General features: G+C 45.9%; 1 long non-coding RNA gene across 1 annotated transcript; it reads left to right on the top strand.

The window, feature by feature from the left end:
• The first annotated feature begins 222 nt into the window (after positions 1–222).
• On the top strand, positions 223–9,124 carry LOC130606027 (uncharacterized). Its single transcript, XR_008973853.1, has 2 exons — positions 223–699; positions 8,991–9,124. It is a non-coding gene; the product is annotated as an uncharacterized LOC130606027 (long non-coding RNA).
• Positions 9,125–9,408: the final 284 nt, after the last annotated feature.

Raw genomic sequence — 9,408 nt, 5'->3', positions numbered from 1 at the left:
TTTTCCTGACCTGAAATCTCTCCAGACCTAGAATGGGAGGTTATTTTCAAAACCAAGTATGATTTATGTTGTGTGAGGTCAGAGTTCAGCATTCTTTAATAGCCAAATTTTCCATTGACCTCAAAGAGTGCTTTGTAGGAGAAAGGACTGTGGGGTTCACAGTGATTTCTGTTCCTTTTTTACTAAGGAAAAGTCTTGGCTGGCTAACACTGTGCATTCATCATTTACAGAGTAAATGTACTGTTTAATATTAAAGAAATGATTCAGTATTTTAGTAGCAAAGTGCTTTCAGGTTATTAACTAGCATTATGATTTCTGTTCTACTGGTGTCACAAATGAAGTTCTGCAGGCTGGTCATTACCAATTACTAATAGATTGAGCCTTAAAAAGGCTCATTTTAATAACTTCTTACTATCCAGTTTTAAGTTTTTCAGTGCTGAGGGAAGCCTTGACACTCAGCATTGACCACTGAGCATTTTCCAGTGTTTAAAATATATTGCTTAAGCAGGGTTCTTACCAGTAGTAAGGTCTCCAAGACTGTTGATCCTTATGCATTAATTTATCATTTGTATCTTACATATAAAATTTTTCTTAATCAGTGTGTGATGCACAGTGATACATGTGGGTGACTCCAGCTGGAAATGAATCCAGTGGCATTTAGGAAAGATGCTCTTTTAGAACAAGTTTGCACACTGGAAGGTGAGTCAATTAAAAAGGAGAAGGGGGGATAGTCAAGTTAAATCTGTAGTTGACAAACATTTATTATTAGGATATATTAATATATTTAATGTTTAACTATGTACTGCTGTGTTCTAGTATTTTTTCCATGTACTTTAATACTTTATGAAACTTTTTAAAGTAAGTTGCTTTCTACAAATTTGCATCATAATTAGTAGCAAATACAGTGGCACCTATCATCCTAAGTATCAGAATATGAAGAGAAAACCAAGTTGGAGGTACCTGTTGGTTTCCAAAATACTGTTTTAATTCAGAAGAAAGGGCTTGACTGATTATAAGGGTTTTTTGCGAGGTGAGAAGGGCAATTCATCTTGCCTGGAATTAGCCAGGCACCCTCCTCTTACAAATGGTGACAAATGGTTCTTACAGTAACACTAGTGGGAATAAACTATTTACAGATAATGTGAAAAATGAAAGAAGATAAATCATTTCTGATAGTACAGCTAGAGAAATTTTAAGCCACAAGTGAAAACGGGTATTTATGTTGGTTCCAAGGAAGCCTTTAATAGCTGTCTATTTTCTTCCTGCTGTCTGGTATACACGATGCTGTAGAAACTTGCATGTTTTCTGTGATAGCAGTGTCTTTCAGAATTAAGATTTCTGGTCTGTTAGCAGGAGCACATGCATGCTGGGTGATGTGCTTGATTGTCTTGACATGCCAGGTGCCAATTCTACTGTCCCTGTTCAAGTGATAACCTTTTCTCCCTGTTGATAGCAGACTGGCCTCACCTTTATAGATTTGCTAAATTATTACAAAAATGATAAAATCTGACATTAAGATTTTTTGCATATTAAATTCAGTATCAACATAAACATAATCCCAGAGCAAATCTTTATCTAAGGAGGTTGGTAAAAATTTATCTCATTTCAGCCCATCACCTAGGCTGTCTCCCTTCCTGATTCTGTGCTGCCCTGGGAGAACTGCACATCAAGCTTGAGTATTGAACAGCCTGTGGGTACAGGTGCCCAGGCTGCCACGCCCACTGAGCACTTCTATTTTCCGGCTGCTTGTGCTGTGGTAGACTGCCTGCAAGGCTTCATTCTGAGTCTGGGCCTCTAGCCAAAATAAAAGCCAAAGACACATCAAAGGGCTTCCTCAGGGGATCACCAAATATTAAATTTAAACAGAACAGGGAGAAGTTTCTTTTCTGTAACCCAAGGCCAGGTATGAAGAATATTGTCAGAGATTAGTAAATCCTGGGAAAAGTATTTCCATTGGACAAATACATGTGGTTGCCAAGCTTAAAAAAAGGGCATCTAGGTAGCAGTATGCTGCAGGAAGACCTTCAACCATTAAAACTAGATTAACAGAGAAGGTGATAATTGCAGAAGGAGGTGGAATTATGTTGTGAATAATCCAAAAAGCATAGCGTTGACAAGACATGTTGAGAAGCGCAAGTGAGAGATTGTTTCGTAGAGCTTGACTGAGAACCAATTTGCACTTGGAGCAGGAGAATCACAAGGGAATTTGTGTGACAGAAACTGAAAGGGCAGTGGAATGACAGAGGTCTGTTGGTCTCTTAACCTGGTGCTTCCTGTGCTGCTGACCAGGTGTGCGGGGCTGAGCGCAGCAGGACCCGGGAAAGCACTGGCAGCAGCAAGAACACTGTGGTATGTTTCCTGAAATAGTGTGAGCAATTTATTCTGAGAGCAAAAATTGAAGTAACCTGTTCAGGAGGACCAAAAAGAGGAATTCTGAGAGTTTAAAAGCAGAAACAGAAATACAGTTTTTCTTGGGAATTTTCTGTTGCGTAACATTTTCATTGATTCTGTGACACTCAACACTGTTTTAATGTTCCAGATAGACAGTCAAGAGCCCTTTTTTGGCAGAAAGGGAATGTAATATAATCTAATCTAATCTCCCTGCAATCCCTTGGTTCTGTCAGTAAAAATGTGCAGTACCTGTGGAAGAAGCCTGGCTGGCTGTAGGAGATGGTAAGTTTGAGGTTCTGGTGTAAGCCAACATGTGAGCTATACACTGGCTTGTTTTGTTCACTGCTGATAAATTGGCTTTGGGCAGCAAACTAGGACCCATCAGACTCCTTAGCTCTGAGCACAGTAACCTGGGAAAAACATTGGGTCGCAATGCTGGATAGCAGACAGATCTCATGGATGCCTCTCTGCGTATAGAATTGGACGTTTAACAAGCTCAGAATCTGCCTCTTCCAGAGTAGGTGTTAATTACACTCTCAGAAATGTTACAGAGTGAATTTGCCCACTGATGAGATTGGCTCCTCTTGAGCAGTGTTGTTGTTGAGGTCTTCCTATGTCACTTACTCTTATAATCTGTCCTCTCTGTACAAAATACTACTCCAGATTGAATGGTCACCTTCAAATAAATTATCAGGAAAATGTGTATGAAAAAGAAATACAAAGGCTGTGAATCAGTCTTGATTCTTAACTTGCCAAAATCTTTGGAAACAAAATCAGAAAAAGTGTTTCACAGTGCTGGCAGAAATATGAAAGGCTCCTGAAGTTACTTGGTGGATAGTTTCAATACGTGCAGTTTGCTTATACCTTTCTTCTGCTTATCTGTCTGTTCATAGAAACTGCTGTTCTCTGTCCAAAGTTTTTCAGATGTTTCCATTCCTTATCTAAACTTTAATGATTGTTTTCTCTCTCGTCTGGAAAGTTTGGAGTGCCTAATCTCTTAACAAGCTAGCACACTGGTAGGTGAAGGTGCAACCTTTTTCTGCAGTATTACCAGCAGTGTAGTTATTAACATTGCTGAGGTGGAATTAGCATTGTGCAGCACTGGAGACATAACTTGCCCAAAGAGAGAGACCTGTTCTTGCATAGGGTGCTGTCTTTTGTATTGAACTGTTATGCGTGAACCCAAGAACAAGCAGTCTTCACCTATTAGTGTGTCTTCAGACACTGTAGGTATGAGATTACATGAAAGTGAAACTATACTTAATTTATACAATTCATATTTACTTATATTTATTTTGAGGCAGCTTTGAAAAATTATAATACAAACACATGTGTGTTAATTTACCATTCAACAGGTGCAACGAAGTTTAATTCTGTGCTCTAGCCACAGACTATGTGGGTTTTCTGCAACCCTTAATACTGCAGATGCAGAATCATAGAATCATAGGATAGTTAGGGTTGGAAAGGACCTTAAGATCACCAAGTTCCAACCCCTGCCATCGGCAGGAATGCCTCACACCAGACCATATCACTCAAGGCATTGTGCAACCTGGCCTTGAACACCACCAGGGATGGAGCATTCACAACTTTCTTGGGCAACTCATTACAGTGACTCAGCACCCTCACAGTAAGGAACTTCCTCCTTATATCTAACCTGAACTTCCCCTGTTTAAGTTTTAACCCATTACCCCTTGTCCCATCACTACAGTCTCTAATGAAGAGTCCCTCCCCAGCATCCCTCTAGGCCCCCTTCAAATACTGGAAGGCTGCTATGAGGTCTCCACGCAGCCTTCTCTTCTCCAGGCTGAACAGCCCCAACTTCCTCAGCCTGTCTTCATACAGGAGGTGCTCCAGTCCCCTGATCATCCTCATGGCCTCCTCTGGACTTCTTCCAACAGGTCCATGTCCTTTTTATGTTGAGGACACCAGAACTGCACACAATACTTCAAGTGAGGTCTCACGAGAGCAGAGGGGCAGGATCACCTCCTTCAACCTGCAGGTCACGCTCCTTTTGATGCAGCCCAGGATACGGTTCCTTTCTGGGCTGCGAGCGCACACTGAATCCAGCTCATGTTCAGTTTCTCATGGAACAACACCCCCAGGTCCTTCTCTGCAGGGCTGCTCTGAATCTCTTCTCTGCCCAACCTGTAGCTGTGCCTGGGATTGCTCCGACCCAGGTGTAGGACCTTGCACTTGGCATGGTTAAAGTTCATGAGGTTGGCATCAGCCCAGCTCACAAGCGTGTCAAGGTCCCTCTGGATGGCATTCCTTCCCTCCAGGGTATCAACCGAACCACACAGCTTGGTGTCATCGGCAAAGTTGCTGAGGGCGCACTCAATCCCACTGTCCATGTCAGCGACGAAGATGTTGAACAAGACCAGTCCCAACCCCGATCCCTGAGGGACACCACTCGTTACTGGTCTCCAGCCGGACATTGAGCCATTGACCACAACTCTTTGTGTGCGACCATCCAGCCAGTTCTTTATCCACCGAGTGGTCCATCCATCAAATTGATGTCTCTCCAATTTAGAGACAAGGATGTCGTGTGGGACAGTGTCGAACGCTTTGCACAAGTCCAGGTAGATGACATCAACTGCTCTACCCCGTCCATCAGTTCTGTAGCCCCATCATAGAAGGCCACCAAATTGGTCAGGCAGGATTTCCCCTCAGTGAAGCCATGCTGGCTGTCACCAAGCACCTTGTTGTTTTTCATGTGCCTTAGCATGCCTTCCAGGAGAATCTGCTCCAAGATTTTGCCAGGCACAGAAATGAGACTGACTGGGCTGTAATTCCCCAGGTCATCCATTTTCCCCTTCTGGAAAATGGGGGTTATATTTCCCTTTTTCCAGTCTTCGTGAACTTTACCTGACTGCCATGATTTTTCAAGTATGATGGACAGTGGCTTAGCAACTTCATTCACCAGCTCCTTCAGGACCCGCGGGTGGATCTCATCAGGACCCATGGACTTGTGCATGTTCAGGTTCTTAAGATGGTCTTGAACCAGATCCTCTCCTTCAGTGGGCCTCAGGTCTTCATTCTCACAGTCCCTTCGTCTGCCTTCCAAGGCTTGCGTGGTGTGGTCAGAGCCTTTGCCAGTGAAGACTGAGGCAAAGAAGTCATTCAGAACCTCAGCCTTCTCCAAATCCAGGGTAGCCAGTTCTCCCAAGAGCTTCCTGAGTGGGCCTATGTTGTCCCTAGTCTGTCTTTTATTCACTACGTACCTATAGAATCCCTTCCTGTTATCTTTCACATCCCTAGACAAGTTTAATCCTAACTGGGCCTCAGCTTTCCTAACCTGGTCCCTAGCTTCCCGGACAACATCCCTGTATTCTTCCCAGGCCGCCTGTCCTTGCTTCCACCTTTTATAAGCCTTTTTCCATTGAAGTTTCCTCAGCAGCTCCTTATCCACCCAAGGAGGTCTCCTGGCCCTCCTGCTGCACTTCCTTCTAGTTGGGATGCAACACTCCTGAGCTTGTAGCAGGTGATCCTTGAACATCAACCAACAGTCTTCGCCCCCCTGCCCTCTAGGGCTGTATCCCATAGGACCTTACTAAAGCAGGTTCCTGAAGAGGCCAAAGTCTGCTCTCTTGAAGTCCAGGGCAGTGAGCTTGCTGCACGCTCTTCTCACTGTCCTGAGGATCTCAAATTCGAGCATCTCATGATTGATGCAACCAAGGCTGCCCTGGAGTATCACATTTCCTACCAGCCCTTCCCTGTTGGTGAGCACGAGGTCAAGCATGGCACCTCTCCTTGTCGGCTCCTCTATTACTTGCAGAAGGAAGTTGTCTTCCACACAATCGAGGAACCTCCTGGATTGCTTGTGCTGGGCCGTACCATTGCTCCAATAGATGTCAGGGTGGTTGAAGTCACCCATGAGGACAAGGGCCTGCGAGTGTGAGGCTTTTTCCATCTGTCTATAGAGCGCTTCATCCACAGATTCCTCTTGATCAGGCGGTCTGTAACAGATCCCCACAGCAATGTCTCCCATTGCTGTTCTCCCTTTAACTCTGACCCACAAACTCTCTGTGGACTGCTCACCTCTCCCCAGACAGAGTTCCACACTCTCCAGCCTATCCCTAACATAAAGGGCAACTCCCCCTCCCCACCTTCCAGGCCTGTCTTTTCTAAAGAGCCTGTAACCTTCCATTCCAACACTCCAGTCATAGGAGCCATCCCACCATGTTTCTGTGATACCAATGGTATCATACCCCCATAGACATGCACACATCTCTAATTCCTCTTGTTTGTTCCCCATGCTACGGGCGTTTGTATGGAGGCATCTGAGCCAAGCTCCAAATGAACCCAGCTCATTGGCTGGAGTGGCTGGGATATCTCTACGTTGCTCCAGGCATTTATTGTAGGTGCTGGCAGCTGACTGGGAGTGCTGGCATGGAATGATGCCCCCCTCCCCCAACACATCTAGTTTAAAGCATCCTTGACCAGCCTGGCAAGCCTCAAAACAGCTCCACCAGCCCCCAGTAGACCTGGCCTACAAACTTGGGTTCCGTGTTTAATACACCCAAACCTCTGACTATGGCACCACCCTTCTAACTATTTGTTAACCTGGCCAATCCTCCTGGCTTTTTTAGGGCCCTCCTCTGTATCCTGGAGAATTGACAAAAAGACCACCTGAGCTCCACAGCCCCTAACTACCTCTCCCAGGGCTCTGTAGTCCTTCTTTATGTTCTCCAGGCTACTGCTATCTATATCCCTAGCACCCACATGGATCACCAGGAGTGGGTAATAGTCCGTGGGACTTACTAGAGCAGGCAGCCTCTCTGCCACACCCCTGATCCGTGCCCCTGGTAGGCAACACACCTCCCTTGAGACTGGGTCAGGCCGGCAGATGGGTGCCTCTGTGCCTTTCAAAGCAGAGTCCCCTACCACTACGACCCGCCGCTTTTTCCTGGCAGCACCAGTAGAGATCTTCTTTACCAGTGCATCAGCCGGCTGTTCCTGGCTCGAGTGCATTTCCTCATTAGCCCCCAGCAGGACAGCAAAGCAGTTCTGCGTGGGGACAACAGATTTAGGAGGAAGCCCCTTGCTTTTGATTGTCCTTTTCCTCCTTTTTTTTTTTTTTTTGGTTGTTTTTATGTCACTATTTCCCAGTTTCCTGGGTTAACGGCCTCCTTCTTTCCTCCATGAGCTATGATGGACGCTTGAGGCCCCTGCACAGGTTGGGCCAGGAGCAAGCAGAGCCGCTTCCTCTCAGCTTCCCTGACACCTCGCAGCCTACTGACAGCGCCCCGCAGCTCAGCCCCTGCTGCAGGAGCACCTCCACCAGGGAGCACCGAGAGCAGCCCTGCCCACCGTGCCCCCTCCCCTCACCAGAGCGGTGCAGGCACTTTCTGCACCCCGAGCTCTGCACTGCAGCCTCCCTCCCCTCTCACCGGCTCTGTCTGGGTGCCTTCGCTGCCACCGCCGGGGCAGCCAGAGCAGAGCTCCCGGCCCGGGCCCTGCTCACACGCCGAGTGCTCACCGCCCCTCACGAGCGGCCGCACAAACCGCCCCGGCCCTCCCTGCTCGCCGCGCTCCCGGGGCAGGTTTTTACCCACCCAGGGCTGGTGCCGCCCCTCCTGGCTCCGCACCCTGTGAGTCCCTGCTCGCCTCAGCGGAGCTGCCGGCTCCTGGGCAGGTCCTGGAGAGGACTCGAGGCTCCCTCGGTGGCTCTCGCCGCTCTCAGTTGAGGCTCCTGGACGCTGAGCTTCGGCCCGCTGAGGTGTTGAAGGCGTCCTCTCTCGAGCTGCTCACCTCAGCATCTTATAGTGCGGGTGGGCAGTAATGCAATTCTCACAAGCATCCCTCTAAAGGAGTGTCTGTTGTTTTGGGTTGTTTTTTTTAATTTCATTTCCTTAATTTTGGACCCTCATTCCTACCGGTGAAATGGGCAGGTGTCTCTGTCATGCCTTACAGGAATGCTACAAGCACAAATACAGCCTAAGACCTGTGTATCAAACTTCTCCACAGAAGACTTGCAATTTGTCAGTTTGAAATTTCTCCCTGGGAAAAGGTTGATGCCACCATTGCTCACAGTGAGGAATGTGTGTGTGTGTACAGGGTTAGGGGAAAATCACTTTTTATGTTGGGTATGTAGATTACAAAGCCTTGTTGTAGTTTGAGTCTAGAAAGTCATTACAGAACCTTGTAGATGAAGAAAATATAAGCCTTCAATTCCTTGTGTTTCTGGGCAGTGAGCAGCAGGGCTGCACAGCACGGCGGCTCTTGTGGCCCCCAGTGTTTCAGTGTCAGGTTGCATGGTGCAGTTCCCCCTTGTTCATCAAACTGTACTGTGAGACCTCTGTTTTCAGATTTCAGTGCGCAGCTAAGCAGCTCGCTTTGAATATATAATTGGTTTTCCTGAGGGTATTTCTCATTGGCACTTTAAGAACGATTTAAATGTTTCTAACCTGCACATGTATTCTCATGCTTAAACCCCCTGTAACACATCTGTGTTTGCTGCAAGTTAAGTGTTTCTGGTTGGTTGTCAAGTGTTCTGGGATATCTGTTATTACTCATTTGTGGGTTTGCAGCTCAGATTACACTGTCTGTCTCAAATATATGCTGTGAGTTTAAATTCCATTATATGTTCTTTTTGTCAGGGGGGTGGAAGGAGGAGCAGAGCAGGGAAATAGCAATAAGGTGTACCACTGTAGGAAAACATGCTTGTGAGTAATTTGAATGTAAAACTGGCACAGATTTTTCAAGATAAAATTTTGTCAATGTATTTTCAAAAGCTGTAGACTTTTACATTTTTATGTTTGTTTGTTCACTACTTTGCCATGTTCTTACATGTATCTGTAGCCATTCACATATACTTATCAGGTGTCATCTTAGGCCTCCAGCAGGAGAATCACTTAATTAATGCAAACCCTCAACAGGATGACCACTTGGAATTAAATTCTTTACTTTTGTTAAACTTCATACATGATTGAGTTCTATTTTTTTATCTTCAGTATTTCCATTAATTTACCACCAAAGTTTTTCTCACTGATTTTAACAAGTGAAGTGACCTTTTCA

The sequence above is a fragment of the Pezoporus wallicus genome, unplaced genomic scaffold (genome assembly GCF_028554395.1).
Source record: "Pezoporus wallicus isolate ANWC-B61680 ecotype Strahan unplaced genomic scaffold, APGP_CSIRO_Pwel_v1 contig_7902, whole genome shotgun sequence".
Classification (NCBI taxonomy): domain Eukaryota; kingdom Metazoa; phylum Chordata; class Aves; order Psittaciformes; family Psittacidae; genus Pezoporus; species Pezoporus wallicus.
The sequence above is the reverse complement of the archived record's forward strand: the minus strand, read 5'-3'. Positions and strand labels throughout refer to the sequence as shown.